A 23,317-nucleotide genomic window follows, 5' to 3' on the forward strand; every position below is an offset into this window, starting at 1 on the left:
CACGGCAGCACCGTGGCCAGCAAGAGAGCTCCGGCTGCTCCGAAGGAGCACAGCGAGAACCTGGTCCCCTCCAAATTCTCTTGGGAAGGAATTTTAGTATTCCCCCATTTTTCCATTTAACTTCTTTTTTTAAAGCTGAAATTGGCATTTTTAGTGCAAGTTACTTGCTAAGAGAATTTCTCCCTGAAAAAGCAGGAATCCAAATGAAAGATTTCAATGGATGTGAACTACATTGTTTCCAGCTCACCATAAAAATAAAAAAAAGGAAATTGTGAGGTTGCGGACTAATTTGGAAAATCTTAGAGAAACACCATCATTAGGCAAGGGGAATACCAGCTGCGTGCCATTTCTTGCGGCTTTCCGTGCATTTGTCACTGCAAGCGCAGCCGAGTCTCACGACCTGGCACGTGCCCGAAGCGGAGGGCACCCGCGCCGGGAGCCAGCACAGCTCGGTGGGCTTGGGCAGCTCATTGCACCACGGCAACTTGGCGATGTGTCTGGGCCCAGAAGCAGAGCCAAACTGTCCCAGGGAGGTTCACAATAAATATCACCAAACCCATCATACTCAGACGTACCCACACGCTCCTGCTGAGCCGGGAGCAGATTTTGAGCTCTTTAAGGGGTAGACGCAAATCACGCAATGGCAGAATCCAAGGCTCACCCCAATATGATTTCCAAACCGGTCCTCAAATTCTCTCTCCCCTCTTTTCTCCCCTCTATTCCTGCAACTTTGGGTTAAGGTGAAAAACTAGCAAGTGTTGCAAAATGTCCATTCTGACAACAGCATGGATCATATTGACAAACGTGCTGGGCTTTTGTCTCTGTATAACCTTATTTATGACTAATTCAACTCAGATTTTCTGAAGTTTTGTTCAGGAAGCTGGAGAAGAAGGTGGGGGTGATTGTCCAGGTTGTTACATGAGTGGCATTCCTCTTTAGAGGAAATTACTGCCCCGTTGGAGGATACGGGGAGTTGTACCTGGGTTAAGGAACTCTGTCTGGGCTGCCATGGGAGCAAGGGACAGATGCTAATGCACTGAAATTACTTTTAAAAATTACTTTTAAAAAAAAAAAAATCATGTGAAAAGCAATAAGAGTGGCTTTTTTCATCCCATTATTTTACTCCAGCTGCTGACCTTGGCTCTGGGAAAATAATTATTCTTGACTTCGAAGTGGGGAGTTTTTTTGCGCCAAAGGCAAATGTCTATAGATTTATACTATTTGGAAAAATCAAACGGCTGTGAGCCAAGCCATCCAGCTTATAAAACACAACCAACCCTCCAGGGATAATTTAAAGCTGACCCTGCAGCACTGAAATTCCAACCATAGATGATACAAAACATAACTTGCACCATATTCTTATCTGCTGGATGCTGCCATCAGTGTGGGCTTCAGGGACAAAGACCAGCTAGAAGGAGGCTGAAAGAAAGGGGAAAAAAAAAAAGGCTCTAAAATAAGTTTGTGCTAATGAAGGCGAAAAGGCCTGGCAGGCCAGAAGGCAAACTTTGTCATCCACACAGCCAAGAGTTGCGAAGGCAGCCACAGTCCATGCTTTTTCCATTGTCCTCCGCCAAAATAACCCTCAAAATTCTCCCGGGATGAAACACAACCCACTCTCTGCTGCTTCAGACAATCCAGGCTTAGATCCTGCTTCTGACTAACAAAACTGAGCTTGATGGTTCGTTCCTACATAATTAGGACTCATCTGCCAGTGACTGGTTTGTCTCCAGTCCGCAAACCTTTAAGCACAGCTACCTGGCCAAGCCCCCTTAAATCTGCGAGACCTCCTATGGTCAGAGGACCATCCAAACCAGGATGCAGAGGCACCTTGTCCCAGCACCATCACCAATATCACTGCTGGTGGTGAGCTGGTTTGGCAGGACAGAAAGAGCCATTTACTGGGGAAGAAGCTCTTGGGGAGCCAAGGAGCTGGAGGAGATTTGCCCATTTGTGCTCCTCACAAGCAGGAGCGTTATGAGGAGCGTAGCCTGCTTTGGGGTGGACAGGGCTTTCCTGAGACCAGGGTTTAGGCTACCAGTATGCTCTGCCTTGCAACGCATTGCAGGTTTGTGCTCCAATTCACCAGGACATGGTGGCTTCTCTGTAAAACAATAGGTACAAGGCTCATCCAGAGCAAACAGATGCAACAGCCTGACAGAGGGGGGAAAAAAAAAAGCCAATCCAATACTTCAATAAAAATAGAGCGATAATTTTTCCAACATCAAACTCTAAATAAGAGCACGGTGATGAGACATGCAGACTGAGCCATCTCGGCATTCAGAAAATCCCCTCTCCAAATCTGCACCACACATTCCTCTACCTGCAGCGAGAACCTGACCCATCACGTTCCAGATGAGAGTTTCAGTACTTTTTAATAAGAGAAGCTTCACAAGACCAAATCCACGAACACAAGATCCACCTCCACCTATCTCTGTCCTTAAGATAATCAGTCGCTGTTTGTGAGCCTCTGTGTGTGTGTGTACACACAAGGGCGTGCATTCACACCTCAGGGATGACAAATTCAATAAGGGATAAGTTTTAATTTCAAATTTTCAACTGGTTTTGGTCTCCAGCCTCCAATAAAGCAGAGAGTGGCGTGCTTTAGCACTTCACAGCTGTAGACGCTGGGGAGGAGTCACAAGCATCATCTTGCAGCACTTTAAGTTATGATTGTTAAATTACCCCATATGCGGCATGCAAAGTGCAAGCGGCTGAGATCACCTCTTTGCTAATCCCCCTCTTTTACCCAAAAGTCCTTTGCAGATGTAAGAGCGTGCTTAGGTTTCGCTGATCACTCACAGTGGGAAATTTTGAGAGACTGAGCTTGTGACTCAAAGATTTTTGCCAAGTAAAATATTGGCCTGCAACGATGTCCTAACAATACAAAGTAGTCGACACCATAAAATAAACAATTGCAGAGAGCATAGCAAAAGGGTATTTGGAACCGCCAAGGATCTTGCGGAGGTATTACTAAGCCAGTCTGGAGTTAGCAAAAGCAGTTTTTATGACAAAAACAAGTGTCAGTCTTTCCAACACCCGAGTCCCCACATAGAAGGAGCATCTCTGCCTAGAACAGGCCACATGGCTGGCTTCTTTCTTTAAGTTTCATAACTTTTACAGCTTGCAGAAATAATAGAAAGAGTGAAAATACGATCAGGGCAGAGTACCCATAAAAGAGTGAGTGTACATATGGTCACACACCCCCACACTGGGATATACAGCTATGGATAGAAATGGCAAAAGGAGAATTAAAGGCTGCCGTGTTCTCTTAATATAATCACAAGAAAAGCATTGTAATTCCAAGCAGAAACTTTGTTTGCAAAAGTCAGCTGGGCTTGATTAGCAGCAGCAGTAGAGCTGCCTCCCCATTGCGCTGAGAACATCAGCGGATAGAGAGAAAAGAAGGAAAAAGAGTTAAATATCATTGTTATTTGTCAATATAACCAGAGAAGCCCTTACCAGGTAGGATTTCCAACATCTCCTCTAACTTCTGCTCTTGGCTACCACTATAAAGAGTGCTAAAGTGTTCATAGGTACTAGCCAGCCAACACCAGGCACATCTGTAAATCGCCCTCACTGAGCAAAAGGACGTGAACATCCTCAGAGCACACTCCCTGTAACCAGGTGCTTGCCCTAATGACAATTTCCATACAAGAAGTCATTTGCACTTTATTGTCAGAGGCAGATCAGATTTAAGGGCCATCTAGCAGCATCCCAGCCCCAAATGCTCATCATCTTGATCTCAGTCTCAAGGTGAGCTTGTTGGTAGACTGAAACCCTGCCCTAACGCACCTCCGTTGTGGAAGCCACCGCTGTGGACTAGGACAGCTTGAGTGGGATTCACCCGCCCTTAAAGGGGTGTCTACAAGTGAGATGACCAAATCTAAACAGGTCACCCTGAGCTCTGTTGAAGTCCATGGCAAGAAGCCATCACCCCCAGAGGAGGGAACCCCACATACCTTAGGATGAGGTACCTGCGGGGGGAGGGGTTACTCTATTTTTGCCTATTTATTCTGATTGCAAAGAGATCTTACAGCAGATAGCTTAGCCTTGGGTATTTTGTAGACAGCTACGGCTTGGCAAGATGAATCCCACCATTGACATCGTATGAAAAGCTGGATCCCATCTTCTTACAGCCTCTATTTACCCTTGGCACAGTCCCCCCACGGGAACGAGCAGCAGCACGGCAGCGAGCACAGCATCTGGGCGCGAGGCTGGGGAGAGGTACCCGGGGCAGCACGGTGCTGGCAGGCCACGTTAGCCTCCCAAAGACTCCCGTCGCCTCCCGAGAGGGCTGCCCGGCGCACTGCTCCACGTTCCCACGCCTTGTTTCAGCACATCTTCAACACCCCGCTCGGCAGAGCGCAGCCTGGACATGGTTTTAAAGGTCTTTCGTTGCCAAGTGAGGGATATTTCTATGACCTTTCTCACCATTTCCTATAGCAATAGAATACTAATTTAAAATATCATGCCCTGCGGCTTCCCCATAAAATAAAAAACCAAAACACAAACAAACAAACAAATAGAGCAGATGAGTTTTTCTATAAGCAGCAGAAATAACACAGGGTAGTTTCCTGGGGATTTCTGCATTGTGGTTGGATTCTCTGGTGCACAATAAAGGATGTGCTGTGATTGAAACTCCCTCTGTGGTTGCAGCATTTATAGCATTCCCCTATGTGGATTCTCTGCTGTCTACTAAGGGTTGAGCTTAGTTGTCAGTCTTCTCACAGCAGCTATTAACAAAAATGCTTTTTTCTTTTGAGCTGCTTATTTCCACACAATTTTAGAGATTTAAAATCTTCAAGACCACTATCAAAATGTCAGAGTTTGCCAAAATTGGCCGAGGGGTTCAAAAACTAACATGTAGGAGTGAATATGGATGGATAAACACACACAAGCACACGTACAGACAGCCCCATAAGAGCACGCCATCCTTTTCTCCTTAGGGAACTAGGATTAAAATAAAATTAAAATACTATTTAGAACTTGAAATTCTGCCATGACAATCTACATAATTTCCTATTTTTAGCTAAGTTTTGTAAAGAAACAAGTCTTCTGCAAGTCTCCACTCCCCCAAAGAGGTTTGTATGCAGTTGGCCGGGATCAGCCATTTGCGTGACATGGGTGGAAGTCTCCAAGACTGAGTCCCTGCACGTTTTTTGAGAAATCAGCACCTGGGTAAAAGGAAGAGAGACCGTGGATCCTGGCACTGCAGGAAAGGCAGACAAAGCTGGTCACCTTGCCCAGCCAGCACACACGCACGGGATGACCAACAATTCCATGCCCACTTCTACAAAGACATTTCCAAAGGCAGAATTTATAGCTGGAATTTAAGAGGGCAGGATCCACAAGATGGACCAGATTTCCAAGGGACACCGAACCCCAAACTTGTGTTTTGGTGTAATGCCACAGGGGCTTGTTCCTTCCTTCGGGGCAGGGGTGCATACTTGCTCATTATAGAAATGTTGCGGCAAAAATTAGTGTCCTTCTCTCTAGAGGTGGTAGATGCACAACTCTGAATCCTGGCCTGTTCTCTCTACAGTAAAAGCAGTTTGTCGTCTTGCTTTCCTCACCAAAATGCATTTTGGCAGCCCTTGGATCTCTCTTTCATAGTTGAAAAGCAGCCCAGTTTGTTTCATAGATTGATAATGCATCCGCTTCCCCTCCCTTGTTTGCCTGATGGTGTGCTTCGCAGAGAAATGGGTTGTTTTCAAAAAATAGAAACTACTTCTGTAAATCACTCATCGAGTCATTGTCATCAGCCATTTTCCAGAGACGACATCACATCAAACTCTACCTCCATTTCAGGCTTTGAATGATAAAACAGTCCCATTTAACAGACAGAGGGCTATAAAGGAATGTTAAGCACAGTACACAAAAATTAGAGAAAGGCATATTTTTAACACTTTTAGCTCAGCCACAGTTTTCAGAAGATATCCCAGCTGTCAGCTCCTGGCGCGACATAAGAAAGCAAAGCTTTCAACAACTGGCATCTCTTCTTATTGATCCACAGCACTGCTGAGCCAGGACAAAGTTGCAGACACCTTCAATCTCATCACACAGAGACGAGCCAGTGGTCCAACTGTCGGCACAGACCAGGGCTTTTGCTATAACCACGCTCCAGCTCTTGAAAGGTGTCTCCATTGTTGATAAAATGGTGGAAGACCTCCATAGGATCAATGGCCAGCACAGACAACGCCTGCTGGGTGACCTCCCCAGCTGGTCCTTTCAAAGCAGGTATGAAGTTAGGCAGCGTGTGCCTGGATTTTCTTTGCTTGCTTGACAAGGAGGCTGAAGGCAAAGCCTCCTTCCCCTGCACTATCAAGGCTGGGCTTCCCACACACATGAAAAATTAATTTCAAGAGTCTGCTTTAAAGTCGCAGCGACAGCGTGCAAGCGGCAGGTGCTGAGCTGTTTGCTTTCGCTGGCTCTCAAGTAATTGCTGTTTGCGCATTTCAAGATGCTTGAAGTAAGCAAGAGTGTGACACATGAATCACGGCGCATGAAAGAAATAACCGAGGCTTAAGAAGGCCATGGCAAAAACAATTACAAACTCTCCCTTTCTGAGCTGAGCAGATGTTTAAAATTATGTCAGCGACCTCCAAACTGTAAACATTTCTCAGGAAAATGTAGATGTGGTTTGCAAAAAAAGGAGATGTGTCCGATGTAAAGCAGAGGTCCTTGCTAAGCGAGCCCCCTTTGAGCAGTGGGAATGTCAAACATGCTTGACCTCCAAATCAGCAAATAAGCACATTATAAACAATGTTATTAATGGTTCTGCTTTCACTACAACAAGGAGTCTCCCTGTTTGTTTAACATACAGCAGGCTGGTTAGAGTGTACATAGTTTCATGGTCAAACCCTATTAAAGCAGTATAGGGAATTTGCTCATCTTGTTTTAGCTCCGCTGAGCCTGCAAGTGGTAGGTGGCAGGAGAGGAGAGACGCTGCTAATCCCAGCGCCGTCAGGATCACTGTCGTCATTTCGTGTTTAGATACTGATACTGTGCCTTGAATCACCAAGTAACCACCACCCAACAGTTCAGAGAGATGTGAGAGGTCATCAGCTCCTCTACGAAAACAGACAACAGTCTCCAAATGCAACATGAGCGGATGTCCTAAGCATACAAAGTCTGCTTAGGACTCAGTCAGCCCAGAAAAAGCTGCTTTTGCCTCGGGTAGGAGGACAAGAAACAAGTGCGGTGCTCCACCAGGACCTGGTTCTCTTCCCCATGCGTTCCCACACACAAAGCTGTATGCTACAGCCAGTGTAACTGTACCACGCTTCCAACAGAAACATCTCAGCGATCCTATAACCTTCTTGCAAACAAAGCTGAGCCCAGGCAGCCGGTCTACCTCCTAACCGTATGCTAAAGCACTTTGTCCCTCACACACCACTCAGGTTCGCATTACGCACCTCTCCAAGCCGACTGCCAGGCGCAGGTACCACCCCAGACAACTGCGTGGCCCAGCAGCAAATGAGATGGGAAATTTCAGCTCAGGGCATTGAGTCAGAGGCGTGCAGAGAGACGCAGAGGCTAATATCATGTAGACTTGCATAGACATCGGTTTCTAAGATCCTCCTTCACATCAGCCAACATTAAGCTGCAGGGAGGCCAACGGAGTCTTCTCCTAAAGTGCGGGCTCTGATAGCAGCGGGTTTCAGGCCACCAAGGAAATCCCTAACAAAAGTCACATTGGTTTTAGTCCTGCCTGACCCAGTCCGCGTGCTGCATTCCTGTAGCTGAGTGGAGTTGGCTCTGATGGACGCAGGGAAGGGCTGAGCCAGTTTTGCTGTGGTTCTCAAGTCTAAATAGTTCAAAGTGATCCTCAAACTGCTAAACCTTCCCAAGCGACCATGCTGCAACGGCCAAAGATCTTGACATCAGGAGTAAGGAATGCAGGCTCACATTGAAAATGCATTAGATCAAGGGTTAACGCAAACCCAGAGAGAAAATGCAGAATGAACGGAAATAGAGTTGTCCAACAGCCTTCCTACCTGTGCAAACAAGCAATGATGTCCCAAGCACAGAGATAAAGAGCACAGACCCACCCAAGGAGCAAGTCAGCAGTAACTGCAGTAGAGGGAAGAAAATGGAAGGATGGTTCCTGGGGATTAAGTATTCCTACGCTGAAAGTCTGCGCTTTGCGATGGACTTTCCTGCATGACCTTGGGCAGGTCACAGAGGCTAAGCCAAAACTGTGGGATCCAGGGTGGCCCTGGGAGCCCGACCTGTCCCGCAGGGCAGACAGGCAGCCATCGTTCCGCTTCTCAGTTCTTTCCGATGGCAAGGATAAGAAATCCCTTTCCCATTTCACAGGCACGTCGAGAAGATGCACGCCCGCGTCGACAAGGCTCTCGGGGACTGTGGTAAGGAGACCACACCGACAGCCAGGCTCTGACAGCAACGCTCAAGTCCACAAGCGTTTTGTTTTGTTTTATGCATCTGACTATTTTTACCACTTAAGGACTCATCCACATCTAATGAGATGCCTTCAGATCGGTCCGATTTTCTGCACTGATAAACCCCTTCCCTCCACCCCCAAGACATCAGTTACTCTCTCCTTTGTTTTATGAGCACAGAAAAAACCCGCGGCAGACTAAACACCTCCCTTGTCCTGGAGACTGTGCGGAGCAGCAATTTGCCATTAAGAGCAAAACAAGCTGATAGCCCAGCAGCATCCAGGGAAATGAAAAGCAGATGAAGATACAGCCCCTATAAGCTCCCAAAACATCCAGAGAGGCACGGGAGAGGTGACGGGGCATCGTCACTGTGAAAGGGGATGACTCTCAGGGACCCACAGAGGCAAAGCCCGCAACCGTGATTTATATTGAACGGGTACTGGGCTAAAACTCAGAATCTCACTCCTTTCCCGTTAGCAATAGCGTGCGTTCGCAGAAAGCTCCTCTCTGCCTCCGGCTTTGGCCACGTTACGGAGGAAGTCGCAGGGACTGAGGAATGTGCACCAGGGAGAGCAAATAAACAGAGGTGTGCAAATCTGCTAAAAATAACCCAGGAATTGCGGCTCGCGGAGGGGAACACAGATACTCGGTTGTTCACCACCGTCTACCACAATTGAGGCCTTGTCTGAACAGGTGGGTGGCTTTCCTGGCAAATCCTATCTTAAAAAAACACCGCACAGAAAAATCCCTCCTCAGTCATTCCTGTGGCCCCTCTGTTTTCATCTAGATTCTTGCCAGAGGTTGTCAAAACAAGAAAGAAAAATAAAGCTCCAGCATGATTTTTGCTGTTTTCCCGCTGCTTTCCAGGGCATTGATGTGTTGCTCCAGGCAGCCCAGAAATGCCAGCGAGCTGGTGACAAGGGGCAAGGCTGGCAGGGGACACGGCAGTCAGCAGTGCCAGCAACACGGAGCAACCTGTCTGAGACTCCCATGCAAGGAGCCCTTGAAGGAAAAGACCTTGAAGAGTCCAGGAAGAACTGGGAACGGGATTGAATTATAGATCCCTGTGTGCTTGAGGTCTCAAAATTGAGTAACGCAGGCATCAGCCACGGCAGGAGGAGGGGAGCAGGGGACTGCGTGTGATGGAAAGCTCAGCAGAGGCACTGGAAAGATCGGGTTGTGTAAGACCAGTAAAATGCATCTCCTGCCAAACACGGGGGTTGCAAACCAAACCCCCTGGTTAAGAAACCTGAGCACTCTGCCGGTTTTTCCAATTCCGGCCCTTAAGCCAAGTACGGGTAAATCTCCTAAAGATAGGAGTGATCTGTGCGTGTTAAGAAATCGCCTTGCATCAAAATGGCCTGGTGACGTCTTCCGTTTCATTGACTTCTCCCTTAATTTAAATGTTCCAAACCCAGATAACCCCAAGTCTCTCAGAGCAGAATCTCAAAGAAAGTATTCCTCTCGCCTTCCCGCCCCCCCCCTTTTTGGCCACGCTTCTCGGAAGTCTCCTTTCATCTCGCTCAAGTCTGAAATTTGCTGAAAGGCTCCTTAGAGGGTAACTCTCCAGCGCTGAGTGTTTCCCAACACCAGACAGCACATGCAGCAACAGGAGCACAATTTTTTCCGTCTTTCACTTTCCAGAGTGTAAACCCAAGCTTAGACCCAGACTAGCTGATCTCCACCCAGTGCAGAGGATGGGCATAACGACCACAGCCGTTATCTTTGCTCTGCTCCAGCCCTTTGCTGGAGATGGAGGCAGGCCCATCACCTGCACTTTTACACCCTCATTTCTGGAGCAGACATGACGGATGGCAGGAGCCCAGCTCCAAAAAGACTGGTGGAGCTGGTTGGAAAGGATGGCACAGACAGACCAGGTCGTGAAGCACGACACAGAGCACGGCACCGGCGTCAGAGGGATGTGTGACACCAGAGCTGTTAATCACCTTAGAAACACAGCATCGGTGCCTCCCCGTCACTAGTGGGCATCAAACACTGTTCTGGGCAGCATTTTACGCTATTTCACAGCTGGCCCACTGGCTGTTACTACAGCCAGGTTGTCGGCAGAGCCCAGCCTGCCCCAGCTTGCTCCCAGCCTCCCACCAAACGCACTGGGGTAAACACGGCAAGGTCTGGGGGTCTCACAGGACTCTATGTTGCGCCGTAGCCCAGTGTTGGTTTGAAAGTCGTCGAGTGCCGCTGCACCGATGGTCTGGGACTGGGGCCGTCCCCTGCTCCAGCACACGCTGCAGTAAGCCAGGAGCTCTTTGGCTCCCTGTGCTGGGGCACTGTGGGGGCTCCAGGCACCCAGGGGCCAGTTCAGTGGAGCTGAGCAGGCTGGACAAGCATCAAGAGATTTCTCCACTTGGTCCTGAAGGCAAAAAACTGCACCTAAGGACACTAAAAGAAAGAGCAGACCATGCATACACAACACGATGCCCCAGGCAGACTGCAACGTGCTCTGTGGTACCCCACCCCGCTCAAGGCAGATCGGGGTCCACCCTCACAGCGCAGATGTGCCTAGTAAACTCAGCGCCGCTCCCCCGAGCCCTCCCATTCTTGGCCGCCGATAGAGTCAAACATAGCGGTATCAGTCCAGCTGCTTTCTGACTTGCTTCGTGTAACCTCAGCTCGAGTGCCTGGTAAAGATAATCTGCACTCGTGGCTTCCTCTGGGTCACTGGGAATCCTGCGGACCCCGATCAAAGGGTCCCTGAGCTGAGCTTCAGATCTGGCTGCTCCTCCGCTGCTTCAGCAGGACCAGCAGCAGGAGAACAAGTCTGGCCTGTGCCAGGCTGATACTGACTGTAAAAATAATCTTCAGACTACGTAGACATAGGAAAGTCTTTGAAGGGAATAAATAACCAACTTCACTTGCAGAGGCACATATTTGACCATATTACCTCATCTCAACTGCAAAATATCCAGCTCACAGCTGGTCCTCCTGATTTCTTCCCCTTGCAAAACTGCATCCAGCTCCCCCCAAAGCTGATTTAATAGCCTGTTTAACCGGTGATGTCCTCGGCCATTTGCTCCCTATTTTAGGTGAAGAAAGTGAGCCTGAAATTTTTTATGTATCACTCAACCACTTTTTTTCCTTGCTCAAGACACCTGGTTGTGACATTGTGATTTCATAAATGCTATAGAGTAAAGCCTCTTTATAGCAGTCAGAACAGTATTTTTCTGCTTACTTAGACTAGTTTTCAGTCTGGTTAAGCTCCAATGACTCCAGCAGTTACTTTTATTTGCAATGCTGCATGCAAGTCAGCTCAGAAGCTGGCCTTATACTAGTTATACAGTTTCCAGGCACTTGGCCGCCACATTTCACAAAGTTATGGGTAGGAATGGTATTCAGAGAAGGCTTCTGAAAAAAAAAAAAAAACAAACGCAAGGCAGCAAAGAAAGAGGATGGAATAACATGTCTTTCAACTCAGCAGTTAATGTCTGGGGTTTTAAGTTTTCCACCAATACAGGAAATAACGTTGGGAAGGTTCAAGGTAATGAGGATACAAGAGTCAATCTTCTCTATATTTTGCCAGAAACTGGTCCAAAATTTGCTGCTTTTATGCACACCCAGGAGTGCTCTAGGAGAAAAACCCCGCTCCTGCTGCATGCCCTGCAAAGTGCCGGAGGAAACCACCCTCCTAAAGCGATCGGGGAAATGGCCCCTTGCATGAGCAGGGATTGCTGTAACACAACATCACCCATCAAGAGCAGACAAACTCTTGCAGTCCTTGGCTTTGAGGAGTTTCTGCCCAGCACAGCTATAGCTCCGTGGGCCTTGCAGATAAGGGCTGCCTATAGAAACCCCTAAAAACCTTGGCTATTGGCAGATGAAAACCGAGATCTGTCACTTGGATTGCTCTTTTTTAACTGCACTGCAAAAAAATAGAGACAGTATTAACGTAGGATTCAAAACTACTGTCAGGTACATGGTTAGAGCTCTCAGGACTTCGTGTATCTTCCAATAAATACATCTATGGCCTCAGCCATGCTGTCTGGTTTGACATATAACTTACAATCTCCTGCAGAGAGGTAATTCTGCATGTACACTGGGCAGGAGGTCACCCCTGTGCCACAGTCTCAAATAAGACACTTGCAAAAAAAACAACTTAGCTTAGCTTTAAAAAAAAATTAAAAAAAATCAAGGCTTTTTCATCTGAAGTAACAGAGTTGAAGTTATTTTTATTTGCCTTCTGGTATTTAGTCTGCAGGGTGAGAAGGACTCACATTTTCCAGGTTTTCTCTACAACACCAAAAGGTAAAACAATTTTCCCATGTAACTTTTTAAACCAGAACTCAGATTCCCCCTGAATCTGAGAGGGGAAGAGGGGGCGTTAAGGAAATCATTAAAGTTGCCAGGACTTTGATAAGGACATGGAAGCAGACACAGCCATCCTGGCATCACGGATGGGAGAAGCAAAGCAGACCAGTGACTAATACCACATCCAGCAAACACAATCCAAAGTAATTCAGGTCAAAAGTGCTATGTTTTCCTCTTTCATTTAAAAAGCAAGACAGGAAATGTATAAAAGCTGACAGGATCATTAGGGATTTTATAAATGCTGCTTCCTGTGGTACAGAAAAAGGAAAGGAGAAAGGCACGGGGCCAAATTATGTGCTAGAGTAGAAGCATGCGACTGCGATGCAAAGCGACGCGCTGCAAAGCCGGCGGGCCCGCACCCAGAAGAATAAGGTGATCCAGGATCTGTTCTGCAATGAAAATGGGGGCAAAGCTTATAACCCATCCCCGAGGGCCGGCGGCGAGGTGGTGCTCGCGGCGGGGGAGGGCTCTCCGGCACCTGCGCATTTGATGAGTCAGCAGCCCTGGCCCCAACCTGAAACCGAGTGAGGCCCCGGGACGGGAGGGGAGGTTGGTTTTGTTTTATTTTCTCCAAGGCTTTCTCTATGAAAACATAACCTCCTACCAACATCAGACTGCTTTACCGAGCCGACAAAGTTAAATAACGAATTCGGCACTTTCCTTCGGTGTCCGCTACCCTGCTCCGAGTCACGTGCTGGGAATTTGGGGGGAGAAGGGCTAGCAGGGAGGCAGGCTCGTGTTTGTCTTGGAAAGCTGTACACAAGCCCAACTTGAAGCATCACTCGACACAGCCCGCTCTTCGTTTTGCTTCCACCCGCGGCAGCAGGCAGGGAGCCCAGCATGCTGATCCCTGCTCCGAAAGCCTCGTGCCTTCGGTACCCGTATTCCAGCACGCTCAGAAAAACAAAGTGAAAAGGAAGGGGTGGCATATGGATTTGTTTAAGAAGAAAGAAAGGAGCAAAGAAACAACCCTCACCACAGGACAGCATAGCTTTACCAGCATGCTATGGGGTGGAGGGGTTCCCCTTGGGCACGGGTAGAGGCCACCAGCCAGCCCAAGCCTCCCAGCCAAGGCAGGCATGGGAGCTCCTTATTTACCAAGCAGGTACTTCCCAACCAGTTCAACATGGTCAAGACAAGGAGCTCCTGTGCACGCCAGCTGCAAAACTTCAGCTTCAGAAGGACTTCAGTGCTGGATATCGAGTACCAACACACAAACCATGTCTCTGGGGGGTTTAGGAGTTTTGGACCAGAGCATCTCGGTCCTCCCTCAATCCCTTTGTAGATGCAGCCAAGAGCAATTAAAGCAGAGAGTGGGCGAGGCGTGTGTAAATCAGGCTGAATCACGGCCGATGGCCTGGGCAAGCTGTAGGGATGCACAGCACCTCGTCGGGGCCCTCTGCACCCAGGTGTATTTGAGTGCCCGTAGGACAGATGGAGATGAGGTTATGCCAGAGGAGCTGCTGGCTGCGACTTTGAAACAAATGCAGATAAATCCACCATGCACAACAGAGCCGAAGCTCTCGGTGGAGTGTTTAGATTGTTCGGCAGCCAAAGCAAATACATTTGCTCTGCAGGTAATAGAAGGCCGTTAAACCAGCCATGCAACCAACTCCTCCAAGCCAAAAATGATCTTCTTTCTCTATACCAGAGCTTAATACCTACAGTGACCCTGTTAAAGTTCACTGATTCTCCTGCTGCCCTCAAAGGATGCGCATTATAAATAAAAGGGTGAACGCTTTGAGAAGCAGCATTCTCCAGATTCAGTCCAAAGTTTTCCCTTTTTTTTTTTTTGTTTTAAAATAATTGGCCCTTTTCTACTCGTGATTGAGCTCAAAACAGAGGGAAGAACAGCAAGGATTCTCCCCTAAATCTCTGACACTGAAAAGAAGCCTGATTTATCACTACAGCAGAAGACAAGGGCTAGAATAAGGAGCAGAAATGGTCTCTGGGTTTTATTCAGGATATTGTCCTGCAAACACCTACTGCTCAGCACTGCACTTGTCCCCGCAAGGAGTTTCTTTGGGATCTTGCCTCCTGAAGGCTGGTGAGACAGGGTCTGCACTGGCTTGCTTGAAAGGTGGAGGCAAAAAGCCACTGTGGGTTCGTTGCAGGAGGAAGGGAAGAAAAAAACCCCAGAGTGTCCTTTGCTCCTCTCCTTGCACAAGTAATGGGTCAGCTGCAGGTGACGGGGACCATGGCCCAATGCTGCCCATGAATCAGATGCCAGGGATGCTCGGCAGAGGTGGCACATGGCAGAGCACGTCCTTGAGGTGCCAACCTAGTAAAGCCACCTCCAGCACCAGCTGGCTGGATAACAAGGGAGACTTGGAGGAATATTAATTACAGAGTACCTATCTCATGAGGTTTTTTTAATCTCCAGTGTACTTTGTGACTAATGAGTCACGTTTAACTTGCAGCACCAACCTCTGCCCTAACTCCATCAGCACTAACTTACTGCTTTTGTTGTACTAAGCCCCAACCCAGCCCAGCGTGCCCTGGCCTAGGTGTTCCTTGAACACATTCAACTCGCAGGAAAAAATGTCCCTGCTCCTTCTCTAAAGGAATTTGCACAAAACACATGAAGCAGCTCCAGCAAACCCCGCATCTACCGCTCCAGAACGCCTCTTGTAGGAGTGTTGTTTACGTGGACAAACAGCTCTTATGCCATACGCTGTTGCAATACGCGCCTATCTCATTGCGATCTTTACTTCTGTCAGCAAACAAGTCCTAAACACCACTTAGCATCCACGCAGCGTCCTGCTTGCTGCCACAACATCGTCTTACACAGCTCCTTACGCAACAACCAGACAATCTGGATTACTCACTGGCACATGGTTTTCTCAAGATTCATTGCTTATCAGAAATCAAAGAAGGATTTTTATCTTTGTCAAGACAACAGCACCTGATGTTACACCAGGTAGGCTTACGTTTGTCAGAGTTAGGAAGCCTTCAGCCTTCAAGCCAGAAACCAACCTTTAAGGGATTAAGAAAAATTTTTCCCCTAAGTATAGGTTGCTCAGCGCTTGCTGCCCAGAGATTTCTTTCCTCGTCCTCAGAAGCGTCCAGCCAGTCGATGCAGGAGCGTGGTGACGATGGCCGTGGGGCTGTGCACTGCCTTACTCAGAGGCTTGGGGGAGCCAACCGTTTAAACAACAACAACAACAACAACAGAAAACAAAAAACCAAAGAAAAAACCACTTTCATTTATTTTCCCCTTCACTGGCAGCATAAACACACTACAACTGCTCCACAACAGCACACTGTACACCCAAATTATTTCTGTGGTTGTTTATTTACTGAGATTATAGTCATGCCTCAAGGCCTCATCTTTGATGTCTGAAACTTTGTGGGCAAAATTTTCTGGAGGAAAATAATGACTTCCAGTAGTCCCCATCCAGCCTGTGCCTTGCCCAAGGTCACGCAGCTGGGCAGTGGCAGAGTTGGGACAGCGCACCTCTGCAAGGGGCAGTCCCGGGGCGACCTGCCAGCACCCACTTTCCGATTCCAGTTGCACGGGCACTAAGGATCATGTCATCAGGGTGAAATCAATGATAAATTAGGCAGCTAAACACTGCGTGGGATCTTGGCTCGCATCCATTCAGAAAAAATTGGAAACAAAGTCAACTTCACTGGGAGTAAACCATTTGCTCTACAGCTCTAAGCAAGCATGTGAACGGGAAATCAAAAAATCCCAGCAAGAAACTCTACAGTCAACCAGAGAAAAAAAGCACGGGAACATTTGCTCAGCAAAGGACAGAGCTACCTACCGTTATTGAACTTATTTTCACACAGGAGGAATAGGATAGAGTAACAGATACAGCAGACTTCAGCGGGCACAAGAATCAAGAAGTAACAATATACACCAAAAACACTTATTACAAGTTAATGAACCCTCAGCTTAACGAGGCAGTAGGTCAGGAGAATATACATGCGATTCCCCTACAGGAAGGCCAGATGCTGAAACAGGAGATGGCTTTGCAAGCTCAAGGGAGCCCCCAAAGGACTGAACACAGCCCACACCTCTCTGGCTTAACAAGGTCCAGGGACACGGCACAGCAATTTATAGAAGAGCAACTTTGACACAGGCTGCAGGGCGAGGAGGGCGATTTCACACCAATTAGGAAATGCTGTGAAGAGCAGCCGAGGCAGAGGGAGTAGAGTTTCAAAAAGCCATGCTATGCCAAGTCACTGATTGTATCTAATTGGAATATTTTAGGCAAATGAAAGCAGAAACGCTAGCAGGAATTTCGACGTGTATAGCGAACGGGGAGAATATTGTATGTTCGGCTGAAGGAGTAGCAGAGGAAAGACAGCCAAAAGCAGTTTTCCAAAAGAGCGCCAGACAAAATAATATATTAGACCCGGTTTTTGGCAGCAGGAGCCAGACTTTAAGGGTCTCGATACAGGCCCAGAGAGTCTTTCACCTTTCCAAAGCCCCCAGTCCAATCTCCATTTAATGCCGCCTAAAACTCAGTGATCCAGCCGAATCCCCCGTTACAACGTGAAGACACCACATGATTTACCATGGAAAGATGCCAGCTTTGTTGTCAGAAGTTTGTTGTCAGAAGTCAAAAGCAGGGAAGACACGGGCTGTGCTCAGGTTTAGGCTCGCAGAGTTTCACATTGACATTTTCTCAATTCCTGCTTGTTTGGGTGGGATCAAAGAACAGAGAAGTTTGGTCAACAGCTTACAATTACGCCTGGTTTCTACTTAAAACCAAATGGCCTGCACCAAACTGATTCCAGATTTGCTCTGAGGACTTGCAGCCTTTAAGGCATCAGCCAGGGAATCTGTACGAAATCCAAACTTGAGCCTGAGTCTGGCAATGGAAACATGGCTCACAGCTTTCAGCAAAGCATCGGCAGCCTCCTTCGGCCTCGCTCCATCCCCATCCCAGTGCCTGTGCTGCAGGGAAACGCTGCAGCAAGCGTGCCCCAGCATGGACGTGGACAGACGGCCGCGCACGGCTCAAAAGCTACCATAGACCCACGTACTGCGGATTTCTTTCTGCGACTTCTCCTTGGCGTGTCCTACACGAAAACAAGTGGGGAAGCAACTTGAGAGCAAGAATGAAAGCAGAGACCAGCTAGATCCCAACAACTGCTGCGCTGCCGGCTGGACTCTCGCAAGGCAAATAAACCCCAGCAGCATCACCCCTGCAAGCACGCAACGTTCACGAGCGCAAAGGACGCAGATGAAGCAAAGAATTTGGGAACAAAGAGCGGGCATTTTTCTGAAGCATCTTGGTGGTGTAGGGAATGGAAATAAACAGCGTGTTACACTACTCAAAAGCTATGCTGAATTTCTCCAAGGGCCATCCTAGATCCAGCTCAGTTTTATGATATATTGCTTTTTAGGACTCACAACTGCATTCCTGAAATAAGACCCTCGAACCCTCTGAAGATATACCAGCACTATGACTATTCTAAGATCAAGAGCAAGTTATTAATACATAGCAGAAGCGTGTGAATTGAAGGGGCAGGATGAACTGCCTGCAAATAAACAAAATTATAATGTTCTATTTTGAGGCACAAGTGTGAGCAGAATGCAGTGCTGGAGAGGACCCTGTCAGACCCTTGGATACCGCCCAGTTCAAGGCAAGAAGTCAGCGCAAAGATGTCTAATAGTTTATATTCGGGGCACAGAGACTGAAGAGATGGATTGAAAGTTTGCTCTTCCATGTTCTAAAATCCCCAGGACGATGTCCCCAGCTTCCCTACAGGAATTTGAAGAACCACAGTGTAAGCTGCTGTGATTTCCTACCGACTCCATTGGCACAAGGTTCGGATTTTGGTGAAAGTGCCTTGGAGTGGCACTGAAGCAATCTTTAACTTCGGGGACAAAGAAAGCCAAAGGAATTTGGTTTCTTGCAGGATTTGTCCCAGTAGGATAAAGTTTTCTCAATATTTGCCTGCCCAGTAGCTGAAATTATGATTCTTTTCTCTTGTGCAAAGTCATAAAACAAAGGGTGACAGGCAACAGGTTGCACTCTGAGCTTCTGCAAGAAAAACACATTTGATACTTGCCCAAACATCAAGTTTAAGTAGATGTTCTCTGCATTCCTCATTAGATTTGTTCAACCCTTGCACAACTAGAGAGTCCCAATACTTTATTCTTTAAGAAAACACGGGGCTTTGTCTACAAATGGGTAGTTCCTGGAGGTATTCCCTCTGGTTTGTGAAGTTCGTTGTGGGTCTTGGGACCCCATAAAGGGAGAGCAGACGGCCTTCTGCCGGAGAGTTAATAACCAGCACAGAAAGCAGAGTTGCTGCTGACAGACACTGTTTCCATAACCCACAGACAGAGAGGGCAGAGGGGACGGGGGAGATCAATAGACCTGGAGTGTGTGTGTAAGTCAGCATGTCTCTGATCAGGTTTCCTCCAGGGGCTGGATCTCCTTTTTTTTTTTTTTCCTTACCAGAAAAAAAATGTCCCAGCCTGAAAGAGTAAGTTTAGATATAGATCTCCAGCCATAACAGAAAAAAAGAAAAGAAAAGAAAAGCAAAAAGCATATTCTTCTCCCATTTACACTGGTGTGAAACCAAGTGATCGCTTTATAGTGCTGTGACCGCGAGTACAGATTATTTTATCATTTTACATGTTTTCATCCAGATTAATGAAGCTTTCATGCTCAGAGCATTTTGGTCAACACTTAACATTAACATCCCATGTTTAAGTGCTTGTAAAAGCATTTGTAAAACAATGAGTAGGATTGTTATTTTTACAGCCAGGATTCCTGAGAAAATGAGTCATACGCAGCAGCAGCACTGCCTATTTCTTGGTCCCTTCCTCTCCATCCCTCCTCCCCTGAAGCTGTTGAACCTTATGGCCCATTTCAACCACATTTGATAAAGGAATAGACCTCAGAGGACATTCAGACCCTACCCGTTCTGTAGTTTCCAGAGCCTCTCCCACACCCCAAATTGCAGCAAGGTCTCCTCAACCCTCACCAGACCTCGGAGCGCTCAAGCGGGCATCCTCCTGGCTGCTTGCTCCAGCTCTGAACTGCGTCTTAGCACATTTCCAGACCTATGTACGGGTACTAAAGAAAACCTAGGAGCCACCAGATCCAGTTTCTGCCATGGTTTGTGCCAGGCCTTCTCCTGCCTCTGAAGCAGACCCAGCTGCTTTTCTTGCACCGGCCGACGCAAGAACACCCTAACACGTGCTTTTTGGTGTAGCATCTTCAACTAATTCATGCTTATATCCCTTACCACTTTCATCCTATCCCCAAAAGCAAGCTTTTAAGACTCCTGCTCACTTTTCCTGAATCTTACCATGAACTTTTGGTCCCTGGCACGTTTTGCACATCAGCGAGCACTGCTTGTCTCGCGGGTGGGCTGGTCCCCCTTATCTCCCCGGCAGCCGCGCGGCTCAGCCATCGCAGCACTGCTTGACAGAAAGAGTGTCAGGATCTGCGTGCTGTAAAGAGCTCTTCCTCACCAGCAAAATGCCGTCATTCATGCAAGGCTTAAACACTGGACATGCAGATGCCAGCTACAGACCCTCAGACCTGACATTTAACATCCCAAAGCCATTTATCACTCAGCACCCTTATCCTGGTTTAAAATCCCCAAGTCACAAGGCAAACAACTTAGTGGTTCATTTTTCTGTGCTTTTGTACGTTTTTGACTGCCTTTCTCCTTCCGTCTATTCAGCTGCTTCAATTAGCTTCCCCAGCGATCCCAATCTCTGCCGCTCTCCTCAGTGCCACCATTGTGTACCCACAAAACCTTTGGGTCTGCCCCATCCAAGCATGTCCGTACTAGTTTCCCCATCAATTCCTCCACAATTTAGCAGTGCCATCTGATTCACAGCTTTTATACGTTCCTCGATAGCGGAGACCCCAGCGAGCTGCTCTGGCTGCCTTAGCATTTTAAACAGCTTTACCCTGAACTGGTCAGCTGAAAAGCACTTATTTCTACAGAAAAGGAGATGACATCAGCTGATGTGGGATAACCATGACAACCTCCCCAGATCAGCAGGGCCACATGCTATTTGAATAAGTACGCAAAGTTTAACTCCCAACAACTTTCTAGGCAGGACCTCCAGTTTTAATTGACAGAGTGAATGCACATACGCCTTTACATGCATCTCACCTGCGCTCCTACCAGCATTTTTATGAATTAAAGACTCCTAAGAACTGGAGAAGGTAGCAGTACTGGTGGGAGGAAATACTTCCAAAACGGCATTTTGCATTCCTACCTGACACAGTTGACGTGCAGATAAAGAGGATACTAGTCCCAAAGCTCCACTTCAATGTTTTCTAGCAGACTTGTACCAGTATCAAGAAATTGTTTTGCCCAAGAAATGCACTTTGGGATTTGGCACGTGATAGGACATCATGAATCAGGCTCCTCGCCTTTAATCATCTGCTAAGAAAGCAGAGACCTGAAAGTGTTTCAAAGCTTGGATTTGGATCCAAAACCACAACAAATCCATCTTCTAAATGCTATCTTCCTATGGGAAGGGCTCCATACCTAATCAGTATTTTCTTGCTCAAAGTGGGCTGGAAACATTTTTGAATAGGCTGGCGTGCAGAATCGAGAGGTAATACGTGCTGGATCCAGAGAGGTTAATTCCCCACTGCCACACTTTTGAAGCATGGTTGCCTTTTGGAAAACCCCACGCTTTTCTACACCGTTGCTTTCCAACATATAAACTCTTTATTAAAATAAATAAATGTAGGAGGATTAGCCTTCTGGATCCAGAATCTCTTACTCCCCAATTCTTCATAATGGTGTATTTATAAAACACACGTGTCCCATTTTGGGGCAATTTAAAGTTTGCCTAGTACATAAATGCTTCATTAAAACAGCTGCTCACAATCTGTTAGTATAAATATTTTCCACCCCTTTCTGATCATCATGAAAGGAGGCCAAGGCTAGAGCCACGGATCCAAACAGCCTGCGCATTGGAGGTGTTCACAATTTACATTCACATGCATGCTAGAGGGCTTGAGCCTACTATCCGTGGCTCCCTTCCAAGCTCTGGGAACGGCTGTTTTGCACCACTTGGGTCCTTCCAGATGGAGAAGCCTCCGAGAGATGAGGGCAAAAGGGAATCCCGCCAGGTTTGCAGCAGCCCTCCTGAGCATTTCTGTGCAGCAGAACTTCACTGGGTGCAGTTACAGGGATGCGTTAGTCCAGTACTGATGTGTCCGCTGCCGAAAAGGAGCGGTCCCTCCCCCACTGCGTGCCCCTGCCCGTCTGCTCCTGCTCCAGCCCTTGCACCAGCCCTGCTGTTCTGGTGGCCCTACAGCAGACTGGATCAGGAAACAGATCCAGCTGGAAAATAATTTCCCCACACACACATTTTCTCACCCCTGCTTCAAGTATTTCTTACAAGTTAAAAAACTTGAGCAGAAGGAAAAAAAAAAAAAACAAACACCAAACATGAAGGATGCAACCCAGATTGTACAGCTCCAACCCTAATAAACACTCCCAGCCTGAAACCAGCAGGTCAAATACAGCTCACACACATAATGAATACCTCGTCACCTATAAACGACATCCTAATTTGAGACGAGCAGGCCCCAAGGGGTCTAGCCCAGAGCAGGGAAGTCTCCTCCTCCTAACACGTCCCTGCCAGCATTGAACAAAGACTTGTTCACTGGCCCAAAAGATCTGTTTGACTTGGAAAAATTAATCATGCCCAGAAAGCCAGTCTCCTTGAGATCAGGAGGCTCAATTCCACCTTTCATTAAACCCCTGCCCTTCTGGAATAACTGCAACCAAGTCAGCAGGGTCACATCTGATTCATACTGCGACGGGGGATGAAACCTGAACCGCAGGCTCAGATCATTAATCCTGTTATCTGGCTGCCTCCCTGCATCAATCCAGAGAGGAGGAAGCCTCTTTATCGCGGTTCTATGCCTCACGATGAAATAATTCAACTGGATTAAATCAGCTCTTTGGGTGCATCAATCATGCCATTGTCCCCAGAGCAGGAAGTTTCCTCCTCAGCCTTTAGCCACCTCTGCCCTGACCCATATTCCAAGGACTTCCCTGCACATTTCGCTCATGCCTATTTTGCATTTACTTACACAAGCAGCTGTGATAATAAAAATAAAAAAATTAAAAAGCTAATAAACAATAAAGCCAATAACTCTTCAAGTCATACAGGGTCTAAGAGATGCAGTGATGCCTAGTGAGATTTTCAATAGAAGCACCTTATAACCTGCTAAAAATTTCTCCAAGTAGGGTGCCTTGGAGCTTTTGAAACTACCACTGAGCACCTGCCTGAACTGAAGTCTCACCCAGGGACCCACATCTTCAAAAAACGTTGACTCCCAGTAACTCTGTAAGACTTCGGCAGTATCAGATGCTGAATACCCCCAAGGCAGTACCAGAGCAAGGCACCAGGCAGACATACTGTCCCCATATACATGTCTGCATGTAAGAGCTGGGAAACCCAGGGAGTACAAGAAGCAGAAGGACAACAGCGACTGTAGTCCTTTGCTAAAATCTCTGAAAGCACCGGGTTCTCCAAAGGAGAAGATTTTTCTCTTAAAACTGTTTCTTGCCACAGAGATGACAGCAAAACCCATGTCCTACTTTTTGACTCAGTTGATATGCCGTGAGAGATG

Source organism: Calonectris borealis, chromosome 20 (assembly GCF_964195595.1).
Source record: "Calonectris borealis chromosome 20, bCalBor7.hap1.2, whole genome shotgun sequence".
Lineage (NCBI taxonomy): Eukaryota > Metazoa > Chordata > Aves > Procellariiformes > Procellariidae > Calonectris > Calonectris borealis.